General features: G+C 43.6%; 1 long non-coding RNA gene across 11 annotated transcripts in view; it reads left to right on the top strand.

The window, feature by feature from the left end:
* The window catches only part of LOC149525766 (uncharacterized), an 86,959-nt gene extending 77,222 nt beyond the window's left edge, over window positions 1–9,737 (top strand). For 5 of the 11 annotated variants that reach the window (XR_016348513.1, XR_016348518.1, XR_016348517.1 and 2 more), the window contains 2 exons: window positions 7,807–7,998; window positions 8,762–9,730. This is a non-coding gene — a long non-coding RNA (uncharacterized LOC149525766). Of the gene's footprint in view, window positions 1–7,806; window positions 7,999–8,761 lie in introns of all 11 variants that reach the window. The other 6 variants (XR_016348509.1, XR_016348511.1, XR_016348514.1 and 3 more) reach the window with 3 other exon arrangements.
* The last annotated feature ends 8,006 nt before the right edge of the window (window positions 9,738–17,743 follow it).

A 17,743-nucleotide genomic window follows, 5' to 3' on the forward strand; every position in this document is an offset into this window, starting at 1 on the left:
TCTTTTGCACTGAATATTGCTCTGCCTAGATCTGAATTGTTATGGTCATTCGGAGTGAAAAATGGCCGTAACTGAAAGTCTCGTAACATTTACAACTCAGCCCCACAGATAGCATTATCACTTCTGCAAAGTGGCAAATACTTCTCTCTAAATAACTAATGTTCGCTTAGTTTTTGCACCCAAGGCTTATCTGTATCCCGCAGACACCCTAACCAGTGAAACCCGTGGGCGTATAGCAGGCAGGCAGCGGCTGCTTTGAGACCGTCCTTTCTTCTTTTCCCTGTCCTCAGAATGCTGCAGTTAAAATGTTGATACTTTGGTGATTCTTAAATTTAACATCTGCAGCGTCTGGTGGTCAGCATTTATAATAATATACCTCCTGACGGTCTTTCATCTCCTGCCTTTTATCTCCTGCCTTCGTAAGAAAAAAAGAAAATGGAAAAATAATTGGTGGTTAGCCATTTGATCTGACGTTGGAGCACCTAGAACACTTTGCGCTAACATTTAACTTTTTTGGGATAGAGAGGGGAGGCTAGCTGGAATTTTCTTATGAATGATAACACTAAATATTATATTTTATTGAAACGTGACGAAAAGTAATTTGTGGGTAAATTTCAGCAGATCTTTCTTTCTTTCTTTCTTTCTTTCTTTCTTTCTTTCTTTCTTTCTTTCTTTCTTTCTTTCTTTCTTTCTTTCTTTCTTTCTTTCTTTCTTTCTTTTCTTTCTTTCTTTCTTTTCTTACTTACTTACTTACTTATTTGGAATGTGTCACACTGGCCGTGGGTTTTTCAGAGGTCGGATTCTTTAGTTAACCCTTCCGGTTGCAGCTGCATAGCTATTGAAAGTTGCCGATGTGTTTGGCTGAACTTTGAGAGGGTCGGGGCGGGGCGGATTCTGTCCCGCTGAAAATCTTCAGTATGCATTTGAAAGATCTGATGTGACTGCGGAAGAGGAGTTGTGCTTTGCGGAGATACCGAGGCAATCAGTAAGATCTGAAAGGTGAGCACGTCAGTGTGAAGCAGCCTCAGAAGTGTTGACAACCATTTCACCGAAAAGCCCTACTGGAGAGACCCGCGCTTAACACATTTCTGCATCTGGAAATCCGAAGCGAACAGAACAGCTGTGAGGAAGACAAGAGTAAGGGAGAATAGTTTTGAAGTGACAACTGAAAAGAACCACTGTGTTCAGAGGGTCTAACATCTCCCTATGCTCCCTATTTCTATGTTCCCTATTTCTTTCACTCCATAGGAGAGCTCCTTATACGACCTCCCCCCCTCCCGCAACTGGGATATGCAGAAGGCACATGTAAGCACCTTATTTTCTCTCACCGTTGCATCTGGGATCTGTTCAATAATACACCGAACATTTTACGAAAAGCACTGCTCTTACAACGTCAACATGTGTCAGAATGGGATCTGGTGATAATATGTGAGTGTTGGGATGTGGATGCCTTAACAGTGTTTCCTTGGTCAGCTCTATGGCTGTACATGGTGAATAGATAGATACAAAATTCAAAGCATGGCACTTACTGTATTTTATGGGTTTGGGCTTTTCACAACTACCAGAAACCATTACAGAGCACCAAGATCTGGAGAGGTTACAATGACACCAGTGTAAGGGCCTGATCCAAAGCTCACTGGGATAGTTTTTCTACTGACTTCAACAAGTTTTGGATCAGATCCTAAATTCTGAGAACTTCCAGTGAAGTCCATGGATGTCTCATGTCTGGATTTATAGATGTCACCATACAGAATTGGGAAAAGGGAAATAATATATGACATTCATTTAGCAGTTGATGTAAAAGAAGGAACCATTCTGATTAACAAGAAAGCTCTTTCCTTCTCTTCTAAACACTAGGGTGAATGATTTAATTTTGTGCCATGGGAATAAATAGAAAGGAATAGGCCCTATACTATTCCCTGTGTTTTATGCTCCAAAGATAGTTCTCTGTATATCACTCCAAACACTGCCTTCTCCCCATGACCTGAATAGGTATACGTCAAAGATTTTAAAAGTTGATTTTAAAAGCATTGTTCCATTAATTAGGTCTAACATTTTGGTTGTGCTACCCATTGTCCAAACCTTGGTTATTTCCACTACCTTATGTGTTTCTGATGAGTTGTTGTGTAAATGCAAATAAACATGATCATCAGCTCCATCTCTACCCTGTTTTTAGAAATCCAGACTGAAAAATAGTTTTCAAGCAGCAACAGGAAGCTCTGTAAGAAAGCTGACTGGAAAGAGTATACAAAACCTCCAGGACAGAGTTCCTACTAGAACTAAACTTTAGATTGTGGAGTTTGTTTTCCTTATAGGATCAACATGACATTGAAATTTACAAATATCTTGAGGTGGTTCATTAATTAGAAATAGTAGCTCTTTACCTCTTATATTTAAGATATAATACTGTAATATTATAATATTGTTATGCTGCAGTATTTAAGATTATGCTTGTGTATATACTGCAGAGATATTTTTATTTGAACAAAAGTCAATTTTTGCTTGAAGCATGATGTGAAATGTTCAGTTTAAAGAACCTGAAGATTAAACGATAGCATCAACCATTCTGGTTATTCTCCAACTGCTCTGGATAACGTGTGTGGTTTCCTCCCTGGTTGGTTTTTTAACCCATCCTTCTGTTATAAAAATGTCAAACTACCACACCCATAATCTGTTAGCTTAAATCTGTTTTTGGCTGCAGATTGCTTGGGTCCCTCTTCACCCATTGACATTATATGGAAGTTGAAACCTCTCATCTCACCAGGGCCATAACAAGGATGGTGCAAGTGCCAAGTGTATCATAATCAGGGGTGCAAAGATGTAATAAGAGTGTAATAAGTGAAAATATTAAGCTGCAAAAGTAAAGAGCGTGATGTGTGTTAACCTAAGGAAGGGGGGAACATAATTAATATATTGCCCCAGATGCAAAAATTCTTAGTTATGGCTCTGCATCTCACCAGGTTGTGAGCTGAGCCTGATCAGAACACATGAAATCCTTTCATTAGTACCTTACATGAACAATTTCCTCTACAGTTCAGTGAAGACCTATTGTACAAATATCATTAGTCTATTTTTGCCATGACACAGCCAGCCCAGTTACATTTGTTGTAGGTGATACCTGGGCCACTATAATCTGGAAATTGAAAGACATGAGAGATTCATAGGAAAAACAAATGATACCTTACACTTTTTTTTTGAATATTTAGCATGGTATGTGCCTTTTAATTTTATAGATTTATAAGCTGATTTGATTCGATCACAGTCTGGTGAGCTGAGTGGTTTCCGTCTTCCTGCAGACAATGCACATTGCTCATCTCTACTCAGAACCAGTGAAAATTAGGCCACTAGAGTGCAATTTTGTGACAATGGTGTTAGTAGCACAGTTCAATCTCTTCCTATAATATTGTGTTTAATATAATAACTGGAGTGATAAAGCCTGTCAATATTCATCTCTTTAAATAAAATGATCACTAGTTTCTTTCCATTAGCACTTTTTTTTAGAGAGACTGCATTTAATTTAGTTTCCCATATGAATTAAATGGATCAAATTCAACAATGACGTACATCCCTATACAATCCCATGGACAAAATTCGTCCATGATGAACTTGTATGGAGTTCAGCAGAGTTCTACTAAGGATGGATTTGGCTCAGTAGGATCCCCTGGTATTCAGCTCAGCAGTGAGTATTGCCCACTGTATTTCTCTGGCTACGTCTACACTACAAGGTTTTTGTGCAAGAAGTCTTTTGCGGAAGAGTTCTTGTGTAAAAACTTCTTGTGCAAAAGCATGTCCACACCTCAAAACACATCGCTTTTGCGCAAGAGAGCATCCACACTTGTATGGACTTTAAGGGAATCTATATAGGTTGGGTAAATGAAGATGAAGAGTTCGTATCTGTGAAGAGGCAATGAACCTGACATTTACAGCTACTGATAGTTCTTCTTCGAGTAGTGTCCCAGGGGTGCTCTACTGTAGTTGTCGGGCTTGTCCTGGCGCCGCAGATCAGAGATCTTTTCAGCAATAGTCCACTGGACTGCGCATGTGTGTTGGCTGTCTCGCACCATTTGCGCCGTTTTCTGATCACGCGCGGTCCGGCTCCCGCCAGTTCCTCCTAACCGTCCTTGGGCACAGGTGGAGTGAGCTCCCTCTCGCATTCAATCCTGTTAGGAATTGAGATAGAACAAATTGTATATAGTTAATAGTTATTAGTTAGTTAGTAGTTCATAGTTAGAGTTGAGTACTTTCATTTAAAAAAAACACCTTCAATACTACTTCTACCATGCCAGGCTCACCGGGTTTCAAGAAGTTAGAGTTGAGTACTTTCATTTAAAAAAAACACCTTCAATACTACTTCTACCATGCCAGGCTCACCGGGTTTCACTTGCTGTGAGCTAATGCCCGCCTCAGATGGACATTCCTCTTGTATAAGGTGCCTGGGCGAGGGACATATCCCTCAGAAATGTCCCCATTGCTCTAAGCTCTGACTCCCCCTGCCCTTCCAAATCTCTGGCAGTTGCCAGATGCCAACCTTCTTCACCAAAGTCGACTCATACTAAAAGACCTTCTCCTTCTTGCTCCCTACCTTCAACACAGGTTAGCACAGGAGACAAGCCGGGTACTTTAGGCGCGGCTCCTATTCGCCAGGCCGATAAACAAAAACAAGTCCAAAGCATGTTGGTGCCTAGTCTGGCACCGACAACACAGGCGGCACTAGTATCTGTCATGGAAACCAGACCGGCACTGAACGCAGACCCAGCACCAACGACACAGACAGTGCCGGCAGCATCGCCCATAGCTGCACCAGTTCTTACGGCATTGGCCGTGCCTGCACTGACACTTCAGCCAGCGCCAAGCCTGGAGCACACTTCTTTTTCACCAGAACCACCTTCACCATCTCTGGCTCAATCAATTCATTCCGGGCACTTACCAGCATACCCATCTTCGAGACTGTGTCACTACTCACCGACTCGCACCTCCCTCTCTCCACGCTATTGCCATCGGCATTGATACTCACCATTTTCTCTGGTGCACTCAAGGGGCAGATCCAGATCACTCAGAACTCCCACACTTTCCACTGGTTCCAGAAACCAGGACATATACGGAAGCAGACACTACCACAGATACTCCCCAAGATGTTATGACTGTCGATACAGGCACAGTTATCATGGCAGCCGTTACTCATATTCTCTGGAGTGTAGCTTAAGGAGATCACCCTCCTATCAGCAAACTCAGACCACACACAATAAAACCAATTCTTCCACCCCCTCTATAGTGAGGCAACCCACCCCCACGGGAAACAAGCCGACAATTACACATCAATCAGAACTGAAAGAGGGGCAGCTGTTGGATCGAGAACCACAAAACCATTCTCCTGAAGATAGACTCATAGACTTTACGGTCAGAAGGGACCATTTTGATCATCTAGTCTGACCCCACCCACTGCTAGAATAATCCTCTTACCTATATCTCAGATATTGAAATCCTTGAAATGATGGTTCAAAGACCCCAAGATGCAGAGAATCCTTCCGCTAGTGACCCATGCCCCATGCTACAGAGGAAGGCGAAAAACCTCCAGGGCCTCTGCCAATCTACCCTGGAGGAAAATTCCTTCCTGACCCCAAATATGGTGATCAGCTGAACCCTGAGCATGTGGGCAAAACTCACGAGCCAGACACCCAGAAAAAAGTTCTCTATAGCAACTCCTATCTTCCCACCATTGGCCTATTTCCCACTGATAGTGAAAGGTCAATTAATTGCCAAGATCATGTTACCTCATCAAACCATCCCCTTCATAAACCCATCTAGCTTTATCTTGAAGCCAGATAGGTCTTTTGCCCCCACTACTTCCCTTGGAAGGCTGTTCCAGAACTTCACTCCTCTGATGGTTAGAAACCTTCGCCTAATTTCAAGTCTAAACTTCCTAATAGCCAACTTATATCCATTTGTTCTTGTGTCCACATTGGTATTGAGCTTAAATAATTCTTCTCCCTCCCTGGAATTTATCCCTCTAATATATTTAAATATATCATGCTTCATTAGCATGATCTCGCCGGCACTTTACTCCGCTCAACAGCTGTTTCAAAAGTGAAAGTGCGCGCTGGGACACGTTAGTTCGAACCAAACCCCTTGGTTCGAACTAACGTTACTCCTCATTTTTTGTCCATGACACACAGAAAAAAGCTGTAGCATCCTTGAGGGACATCTAAGATTTATTAGTGTGTGCTGTGGTTGCCCAGCTTCTTTGGATGCTACAGCTTTTTTCTTTGTGTCATGGAGCCAGAGCTGTCCCTGGGCATGCAATGGCCCCACATGGACTATGCAAATGAAGTGCACGAAAATGCTAATCAGCGCTACATTTGCATTGCCCTTCCGCAAAAAAACCCAAAAAACCCGTAGTGTAGACATAGCCTCACTGTGTCCGTTGCCTGGGACAGACTCGTAACACGCAGCAGTGTAAGCACTGCCTGAAATTGAGAAATAGGACTGAAGAGCAAGACAACTACAGATAAGGATGATGCAAATGGAGTCAGACTCCAGAACCTTAAGTGACAGGGCATCACCCACAAATAAACCTCCTGGGGATGCCCAGGATAATGGGCTAGACCAACTTTCAAGCCCCAGGGACCAGGACAGGGCTCAGACTCCCAGAAAGAGGTTGGGATTCCACTGAGGAAGGCTGTTGTCATTGCCATAGCTCTCATGGAATGAGCCCTTATGGTCGTGGGGAGGAGGGGGGATTCTCTGTTGATATGTTGTAGGCCAGGCATATGCAGTCCGATATCAACTTAGAAAGCCTTTGTTTGGATATGGGTAACCCTTTTGACCTTTCAGTGGATGAGATGAATACTCTTGGGGATTTCTGAAAGGGTTCTGTTCGCTTAAGACAGAAGGTGATTGCTCTACATCTAAGGAGGGCTGGACTAAGGGGTGGGCTAGCCGGGCAGCTGCCCAGGGAGCCAACCTATGGGGGGTGCCTGGCTCCTGGTGGGCTGCAGCGGCTGCCCAGGGCGGGGGTCGTGTCAACCCTCGCAGCACCGGCCAGCTGCGCCCCTCCCCCCGTGGCCGCAGAGCTCTGCACGGCCAGGAGCAGCCCGCCCCAGGCTGCGCGGCATCGGCGGTGGCCAGGCAGACTGAGTAGCGCATGTGCCGTGTGCCCAGAGGTGGGGCCGTGTGCCCCGGGGGTGGCGCCGCGCACCTGGGGTCCGGGGTGCCAAAATGGCTTGGGCCAGCCCTCTATCTAAGGTATGTAATGTTCTTTCTCTGTCATCTTTATGGAGCTTAGGAAAGAAGACAGGTAAGTATATTGGCTCTTTAGAGTGGAATGAGCTAATTACTTCCTGAAGGAATTTAGGGTGAGTTTGAAGTATCACCTTTTCTTTATGGAAGACTGTGTAAGGTGGTTGTGTCATAAGTGCTCCTGTCTCCCCCACTCTGCTAGCTGATGTAATTGCCACTAGGAAGGCTACCTTCATTGATAGTTGTAGTAATGATCATGTAGCTAGTGGCTCAAATGGTTTGCCCTAAGAGCCCTTAAGACAAGGTTGAGATCCCATGCTCGAAATGGGTCTTGTAGAAACCACTTGGTGGATGGGTGAGTAAATGTTGAGTAGCCATCTATTGGGTGATGCAGTACCATTATTGCAGTGAGGTGTACTGTAACTGAGCTTATTCAAAGACCCGTTTTGTGTAGTTCTAACAGGTAAGTGAGTATTTCTGCCACTTCTGATCTTGTTGGAGTGCAGTTGTGTTTGAGGCACCATATGTTCAATCTGTGCCATTTCTGATTGTATGTTCTCCTTGTTGTAGGTCTATGGCTGTTCACTAGGATTTGCTGTACCTCTTTGGGTTAGTTGGCCTCTAAAGGCATCAGCCAATCACCATCCATACATGAAGATGAAAAGATTGTACATTGGGACGGTGGCTCCCGCCATCCTTCTGTGTCAACAGAGACTGGACTGGTGGAAAGGGGTCTGGTGGACAGGCATGTATCCGCAGCAGGTAAGAGTATCAGGTCTGTCTGGGCCACTTGGGTGCTATCAGTATTAACCTTGCCCTGTCCTGATTTTCAGGATAGCGAGCTGAATCATTGGAAACAGTGGGAATGCATACATTAGAGGTGCTTCCCACTTTATACTGAATGCCTCTCCCATGAATTGGTGTCCTTTGCGCGCTCTTGAGCAGTAGCATGGACACTTCGGGTATGTCTAGACTACATGGCTCTGTCGACGTTTCACGAGGCATACCGGAGCAGTCAACAAAGGCTGCCCTTGTCGACCGCAGCGCATCTAGACTGTCCCGCTGTGCCAATCAGCTGATCGTCGGCACAGTGCGGCGGCCATTTTGATGTAAATGAAGCAGCGATTATTTAAATCACTGCTTCATTTTCCTATGTCTAGTAAACTCATCTACATGGCTCTGTCAACGGAGCCATGTAGTCTAGACATACCCTTCTTGTTTTTGCTGGTGGCAAATAGCTCTATCGAGGGAAACCCCCATTTCTTGACTAAGTGTTTTATCATTTTGGGGTTGATTTCCCATTTGTGATTGTGGGAGAAATCCCTGCTGAGACTGTCTGCTATGATGTTCTCCTGGCCCGGGAGATAGGTGGCTATGAGTGCTATGTTACTGGGGATACACCATTCCCATAGCTTCACCGCTTCTTGACACAGTTTGTTTGATTGCACTCCCCCTTGCCGATTGATGTAGTATAACATCGTGGTGTTGTCTGTTAACACTTGTACCATTTTGTTCTATATTATAGCCTGGAAGTGGGCGCAGGCATTGCGGACTGCCCTGAATGCCAGAACATTTATTTGGTTTTCGGATTCGTCTCTGCGCCATTGACCCGGCACTATCTTTTCATCCAGGTGAGCTCCAAATCCTACTAGCAGTGTGTCTGGTGTAATTGTAATCGTTGCAGATGGGCGTTGAAATGGTTCCCCCTTGCAGACATTGTGGTGAGTCTTCCACCATGTTAGTATGGATTTTATGCTTTTTGGCATCGCTAAGCGCTTGTTTATGTGGTGTACGTGTGGTCTATACACTGTTCTCAGCCAGGCCTGCATCAGTCTCATGCGCAGCCATGCATACGGTACCACGAACGTGGCAGCTGCCATGTGTCCTAGTAGTTGTAGACACTGTTTTGCCCTTATGTATGGGCTGGCCTGCGTGAATGATATTAAGTCCTTGATAGCTTTGAATCTGTGCTGTGGTAGCAACGCTATCACTTTGGTACAGTCCAAGTGTGCTCCTATAAGTCTATAGTCTGGGTTGGTGTAAGGATACACTTCTCCAGGTTGATCTGTAGGCCCAGAACGTCGAATAGTGTCCTTGTGGTGTTCACACATTCATACAACATTACACAATACAATCATTTGCGGACACAGACACATGCTTTGGCAGAACTGTACTCACAGTTATTGAGTCAACAATGCCCGAAGCACCCTCCACCGAACACGAACACTGCTTACTAGTCACCTAAGGTGGAGCACTCATAGGGACACTCCTCCAAGAAGAAGGAAAGATTACTCATCAGGTGCAGTAACTGTAGTTCTTCAAGATGGTTGTCCCCGGGGGTGTTCCACCACCCACCCTCCTCCCCTCAACTTTGGATCTGTATACTTCCGGGTCAGAGAAGAACTGAGGAGGCTGTTGGCTGTGTGCATGAGATGAATATTCTAACTGTCGTGTGCCAGCGCTCTGTACACACAGCAAACTACAGGGCACTGCTACTAGAAGTCTGCCAACCGTGGGTGCAGCAGTGCTGGTGCACCTAAAGTGAAGCACCCACAGAGATAACCATCTCAAAGAACTACAGTTACTGCACCTGGTGAGTAACCTTCCCTTCCCTGGGCTTTTGGCCCAGTCCTATATCACTGAAGTAAACTAGTTTTGGCATTTGGCAGTGGGAACAAGAATCCTGCATCTCAGTATTAGTTACTGGAACCATCTATTAATCCTTAAAATCATTTATCTAAACAAATTGCACCGATATCTACAATAATTCTTTCTGAAGTGTAAGCAGGGGCTGAACTACTGCTTGCTATCAGCCAGCTAAAAGGAGGGGTGGGTGTGTCCACTACAATTGTTTAGCTCTGCAAGGTAATTAACTGTTAACTGTTGACATGTAAATACTGCTCAGGAGAGAATCTGAGGTGTGGCTATGTAAATCCCATTCAGCCAGGGCTGATAGAGGGTCAGTGTTGGAATGGAATGTGGAGAATTGTAAATAATTTGGGACTGTTGTGGGGGTCACTAATCATGCTATCTCTAAATATGGGAACTGTAAAACATGCCACCAGTGCTTGCAGAAGAGGCACCACCATCATGGTAAGAGGTCTCGGAGGGACAAGCCTCCCCCCTTCCAGAGTTGAGAGAACTGAGTTGGGGTAAGGCTTGAGTCAGCCTGCTTCACACCTGTCAGGTGTGAGCTATAAGACTAGCCCAACCTGCCCCTTTTCCCCTTTGTTTGAAGGGCAGACCTAAAGCAGACTCCCTGAGGAAACTTTTCTTTTGCTAGTCCAGTGGAAGCTGGATTCCTTTGCCAGTCCAGCTGGTGGCTAAAGAGTTGAAATCACTGAGAGCTGAAATCACTGGTTTGGCTGAAAGCAGACCCATTGCAGCCAGTGGAGTGGTGGCGACCAGCAGAGTGGCTGGTGGAAATCACTGGCTGGTGGCGTAATGTGGCCAGTAGGAGCAGCGGCAGGTGAGGAGTGGCGACCAGTGACGTGGCGAGGAGCGGCAACCAGCGACGTGGCGTGGAGCAGTGGCAGGTGAGGAGTGATGACCAGCGGCGTGGCACGGCGACCAGTGGCGTGGCATGGAGCGGTGGCAGGTGAGGAGCGGTGACCAGCGGTGTGGTGTGGAGCAGCGGCAGGCGTGGAGCGGCGACCAGTGGCGTGGCATGGCGACCAGTGGCGTGGCATGGAGCGGAAGCAGGCGAGGAGCGGTGACCAGTGGCGTGGTGCGGAGCGGCAGCAGACAAGGAGCGGTGACCAGCGGCGGCAGGTGACCAGAGGAGTGTCCGGTGGCGTGGGACGAGACAGCTGGTGGAGTGTGGCGGAGTGTCATAAGGTGTCCCCTATCTATCCCCCCACCCCCATTTCTACCCAGGTTGGAGGTGAAACCCTGCGGGTGAACTTTGGGACTCTGGGTGGCACGGACCAGGGACATAGACTTTTGGGGTGTCGGACTCTTTGGACTTCAGGTGATTCTTGGCTGGGGGGAGGGCTTAGCTCATGTTTGGGTTATGAACTCTGTTTGTGGTGTTTCCCTCAAGTTAATGCCGTATGACTTCTCTCTCTGTTTCATTAAATGTTTCTTTCCTGCACTCAGACTCAGTGCTTGTGAGTGGGGAAGCATTGCCTCTCAGAGGCACCCAGGGGTGTGTGAATTTCCAAGATTACTGGGTGGGGACTCGAGCCGATTCTGTGTGAGATGGGCCCCAAGACATTGAACCCAGCCTTGGTTACTGCCAGGCCTGTCCGGCAGAAAGGTTACAGAAGGAAAACAAAAATATTGTCCATGTAACATATATTTTTTCAGTCCCTGTCTTCATAGAATATAGGAAATAGGATTTTTATCACAGCTTTCCTTCTGAGTTTCGTGAGTCTGTATTTGCTGAGCTGTCCAAGATGCCTTTCCATATGTGTGGTTGTGCTTACAGCAAAGCTATATATGTATCTTGACAGACTAGGGACTTTTCCCTATCTCAGAAGTAGTCTGTCTATAAAATAAATTTAAATGCAAGTACAGTTTTCATACTTTGAAGGTTAGAAATGTTGCATAGAATGAAAATAATATTATTCACATCACAAACTATTTATTTTATATTTACATTAGTTTACTTAAAAATGAGGCTGAGCTTTATGATGGGAGAGGAAAGGATAATCTTGTAATAGAAGGAAATAAAGATTGTATTTAGTCAGTCTCTATAGAGGGAGCAAGAGCAGAAGTGGGAGGAGATAGTGGAAGTTTGTCTCTCCATGAAGAGAGGACATATAAGTGTTGTTTTTCAATATGGAAACCACAGGAAAGTGTGTCTAAAGGAGAGAATGAATATGTGCGGCCAGAACATCTGGACCAGCACAACTCCATTGTGTGGCTCAAGACAGTACCTCTTTGGTTACAGCCCCATACTTTTAAGTCAGATCTTTCCCCACTTTGTATATATTTGAGGTCTGATGTGGTCAACCTGAGTATCTGGCTCTATTCATTACCTAGATTACAGCAATATATTGGAAGAACAATCGTTTGGCACAGCAGCTATTGCCAACCTCTCAAACATATAGATTGGTCTAATTTTTGATGACAAACTGTGAATATCCACAAGTAGAGTTGAACCACAAATGGTTCTATAACTGATTACTTGTCAGTATGGTCTCAGAGGTATAGCCATGTTAGTCTGTAACTTAAACCCACTTCCTCAGAGTGGGTTTTGGCCACAATATCTCATGATACTATATATATACTATCAGAGGGGTAGCCGTGTTAGTCTGAATCTGCAAAAGCGGCGAGGAGTCCTGTGGCACCTTATAGACTAACTGAAGTGTTGGAGCATAAGCTTTCATGGGCAAAGACCCACTTCGTCAGATGCTTGTAGTGGAAATTTCCAGAGGCAGGTATAAATATGCAGGCCAGAATCAGTCTGGAGATGACGAGGTGGATCCAATCAGGGAGGATGAGGCCCACTTCTAGTGGCTGATCTGGAGGTGTGAATTCCTTCTCCTCTCTGGAAATTTCCACTACAAGCACCTGACGAAGTGGGTCTTTGCCCATGAAAGCTTATGCTCCAACACTTCAGTTAGTCTATAAGGTGCCACAGGACTCCTCGCCGTTTATATATATACTATGTTAATCTCTAAAGGTATGTCTATACTGTGCAGCTATTTGGGATACTGGAGGTATCCCGAAATAGCTACCCTGTGTCTTAACAAGCTGCCCGTTATTTCAAAATATTTTTCAAAATAACAGGTGTGCTATTTCGGCATCCCTGTAACCCTCATTCCACAAGGGCTAAGGGATGTCTCGAAATAGTGCGTTATTTTGAAATTTGGCACTGTATAGGTACACCAAATTTCAAAATAAGTTATTTCAATTCCATTTGAAAATAGGATATGCGATTTGTGTAGCACAAATTGCGTATCTTATTTCAAGTTTAGGGTGCTGTGTAGATGCACTCTAAGGGTGTGTCTAGACTACTGAGTTTTGTCGACAAAAGTGGACTTTTGTCGACAAAACTATACCTGTGTCTACACTACCGCTGAATTCTGTCGACATAACGTCGACAGAACTCAGCAGTTTTGTCGACGCTGGTAAACCTCATTTTACGAGGCATAACACCTTCTGTTGACAGAGTTCTGTCGATAGAAGGTATTATTGCCTGTAGGGTTGCGTCTAGACTACAGGGTTTTGTCGACAAAGCAGCTTGCTTTGTCGACAGAATTGAATGTGTCTAGACGCTCTATGTCGACAGAAGTTTTGTCGACAGTATCTGTCGACAAAACTTCCATCGACAAAACCCTGTAGTCTAGACGTACCCTAAGATGCTACAGGACTACTCTTTTTTTTTACTTGTCAGTATGTATATTTATGTCCCGCAGTGCTAATGTACTGACATATTACTCACACTTTACTCATTGTGATAGGGATGTGAAGCCCTACCCCCAAGGCTGGAGTCACCATGATGATGAATGGTGAAATGCAGGTCATGTTGTTAGGCCTGGCATTGAGCTTAGCTTATCCTGTCATTTTGGGTTGTGACCGGAGAGGATTCACAGAGATCTTGTGTGCTGTGAATGTAGGGTCCCAGTAGCTGAAGTTGCCTTTGAGGGACAGCCATTTGAGGAAGCAGACAAGGCACCCAAGAACTCTGATTTGAACAGTGAATAAACCAGAGATCCTGACCATAACCCTCCCCCCCCAGATGAAGAGGTCAGCACTGGGCAACCATTTGGGAAGTTTGGGGTCAGTCTTCAGTCAGGACCAAAAGAGGATCATGTACTCAGTTGGGCTTCTGAAGAACTGACATGCATCATTCAGACCCTGAGAGAGGCCCATCGGGCAATAATGTACCCCACTTTGAATTGACCAATGGCTGTCTTTATTGGATTCAACATGACCCAGAGATACATAATAATTAATTAATTGAACCCAGTTGTTGATATATTTCTTACCCTTTGAATTATAATATGGCTGGCAGCCAAAGGGGCTGCTATATCTTCTATGGGAACCTAGCGAAAGGTTTCTCTTATTCCTATTTTCTGAAGAGAGGAAACTCTTAGCATGCTGGCAGATAGGGCTGGTTACCCATGAAGTGTCCCAACCCGATCAGAAGAAAAAACAATATAGTTACCACATCAATCTTTTAAAGGTCTGGCAGGGGCCTTGGTGGCTGTTCATTGCCCCGTATCTCCCAGAGCTAAACTTAGGTCGTCAGCATCGTGACCTAACAGACTCTGAAGGGCCACAGCTGGAGGATACCTTGACTGAAGAACAACAGAGACAAGTCAGAAGCCTGCTGAAGACAATCTCTGAAATCTCCTTGGTCCAGCCAGGACAAATGACTCTCATCCAACATAGAATATTGATGAATTTGGGAGAAGTTGTCCAAGAGGCCACTGCATGCTGAATGCCCAATGTAATGGAGAAGGTGGTCCAAGCCCTGACAGAACTAGGCATAATTGAAAGATCCCAAAATGAGTGGCCAGCCCCACCATTCTGGTTCCAAAGCCTGATGGGTTCTGCCTCAATTTCAGAAAATCAACAACATCTCTAAATTCCATGCCTACCTGATGCCACAGATCAATGAGTTGCTAGATAGACCAAATCAGTGATGTCAAGCACATCAATAACTAGATCTTACCAAAGGGTACTGGAAAATCCCCCTGAACTTGAGGTCCAGGGAGAAGACCATAATCACCACTCCGACCAGGCTATACTAATTCACTTGGATGCCTTTTGGTTTCCATGGCTCCCTGGTCACCTTCCAGCAGCTGATGGACTATGTGCTATAACTTCACTGCATCTATGCTACCACCTATCTCAATGATGTAGTGATTTACAGCAACCACATGGAGGACCATTACAACCAGGGTGCAGATGTCCTTAGAGCCTTGTGCACCGCTGGCCTGACTGCTAACCTCAAGAAGTACAAGATTGGGTGGCAGAAAACCTATCTGGAATACACTCTGGGACAAGGCCAAGTACAACTCCTGGAGGGAAAGGTTCAGGCTTTGCAGAAGGTTCAGTCCTTCTCACCAGAGCAGCCATGGGTCCAGAAACAGTGTTCTGTTGATTTGGTTCTAGATGATGGTGTCAAACCTGAAAATGAAGGCTTCTACTTTCCAGTTTGAGAGGGCTTAACAGCAGAATTTGGCAGGGAACAGTGCCCTGATCTGAGGGGAATCCAGTGGTTTAGTACATAATGACTCTAATATCAGGAAAGCCTGGATCCAGACATGTCTGCTCTTTCATGTTTGATATGCAAATCCCAGCAAGCCAAACAACAGTCTAATGTGCCTTGCAAAACTCTTTCCCCTAGATAGCAGGTATGTGCACACTAGTCTAGGCAGATGGAGTGTATGAGATGCACCATTTACACCAGACATTTTTCTAAACTTTTGGGGTCCAGAACTGACATGATGCCCTGTAATTTGGTCTGGGAATCTGAAACTAAGAAAAACTTGAAAAAAAACCCTTAGTATTAATGAGATAGAAAAGTGTTGTAAATTCATCCTCCCTCAAGTTTCTTGACTTGAAGAGAGGGTCTCTCCACTTGCACCTTGATTCAGATTGGAAGGAACATAGGCAGTTGGAGTGGAGTCCATGCAGCTTCTTATAACCTTGGTTCCAAATGTGCCCTCCCCATATCATGGAACTTATGTCCCAACAGGCACCACTTTCTAGTGGGTTCCGAAGCTCTGGGGCATGAGAGGGCCATATCCTACATGTAGGAATACGCTGAGGCCATCTCAAAGAAGAAATTAAATATACATTTAAAAGTAGTTTTGGCTATTGCAAACAGGCTTTGAAACAATAACAAAGGATTGAATTCATTCAGTACAAATCACTGTGAATTGTATCAAGAATGTAACTATTGTCTCAACAATATCATGCTGCTGCAGTTTCTGTCACAGTGATCCCCCCCCAATCTATTTTGTAAAGGTCAGAGTGTAAAGCCATATTTTTAAGTGTACTTCTGACATAATTTTTCAGAAAAATAATTAAAGAAGATTGAAAGTGACTTTTATACATATGGTGCAAAACAAATGAAATTGTTGTAGTCTTTCTTCTTCAGCAATTTCCTTTGATGGTTATGTCTCATACACTTTATAGGTGATAAAAAAGCGACAGATAAGATTAATGCACATAAAATGTGTATGCAATTTTGCACCCACATTTGCATATGCGATTGCTATGTTAGCATGTGCCAATCCAAATTACATGTGCAAATGACTAATTTATTACCCCATTTTTTTAAGTACAGTGGCCACAGTAGTAATAGTGTAGACATATAGTTAAATACAAGTTTTTAGCATATTCAAGTGGTCACTTTGTAAAAATGTGGCTTTATAAATGGGTATTTTACTCATTTCAAAATAGATTTAAAAATACTATAAGGTATTGTAACATTAAGGAATGAGTATAACACTGGGATTCAGGAATGCTAATCCTGTTCTGCAACAGATTTGTAACCTTTCGGTTTCAAAATTTGTACAGTGCAAATAACAGTGCTTACCCACCAGTTCCCAGGGATGTTGTGAATACTGATTATTTAGTTAATGTTGGTTCAGTGCTTTGAACATATAAAACAAATATAATATGCTAATTATTATTTAACTATCTTTATAAAGGACACTGAGATCCTTATATGAAAAGCTTTATTATATCAGCGCAAAGTGTTATTCTTATTCTTATTCTTATTCTTATTCTTATTCTTATTCTTATTCTTATTCTTATTCTTATTCTTATTATAAAGTAGTTGGCGCGAGCAGGAAAATATTTTAGTCCCCAGTATTGCTAGTTATGAGATTTTTATAAAGGAAACATATCAAATAAGAAGCAGAAGCAAGACTTTATTTGTGTACTGCTAATTTTTATTTATTAAACCCTTTTATATATAGCCAGGTCACATGCTATCTCAGGCTAGTGCTTTAGTTTTGTTTTTCTAAAAAAATTACATCAATGGTTTATTTTGACTTTTTTTTTTTTTTTTTTAGAAAATATATAAATAGTGACAAAGCAAGTAGTTTGATACATTTTATGGATACCACCTAGAGGTCTACATGTACACACTTCTGTGCAGTCAAGGAAGCTTACATATTTTTGAACTCTAAGTTGGTCTAATAAAAGATATGAGACTACAGTACTTGCTTTGTCTGCTCTGTTTTGTTGGTTCAGAATGACTACGGATTCATTTTCAATTTTTATCATAAAAACTGAGAGATTTGATTCCAGGTTAATGGTCTTGAAAGAGGCTTGTACAACAGTACAGAATGTTGTCAGTTTGAAATTGATATATATTTCAAAATAGGAAGATATGAAGTTATATTAACTTGGGAATTTAGTTTTTATAAGGAAGACTTAAAAGATTTTTTAAGTAACCATACCATGTATTTGATGGTGGAAATTAGAATGAATGTTTCTGGCTAGTTAATGATGTGATGTGGTTATAAATTTCTGTTTTTATTGCTTGCTCAATATTGGCTTTTAATATACACAGATTAGTATGCAGATGGAAGGA

The sequence above is a fragment of the Pelodiscus sinensis genome, chromosome 1 (assembly GCF_052426305.1).
Source record: "Pelodiscus sinensis isolate ZL-2025 chromosome 1, ASM5242630v1, whole genome shotgun sequence".
In the NCBI taxonomy this organism is placed as follows: domain Eukaryota; kingdom Metazoa; phylum Chordata; order Testudines; family Trionychidae; genus Pelodiscus; species Pelodiscus sinensis.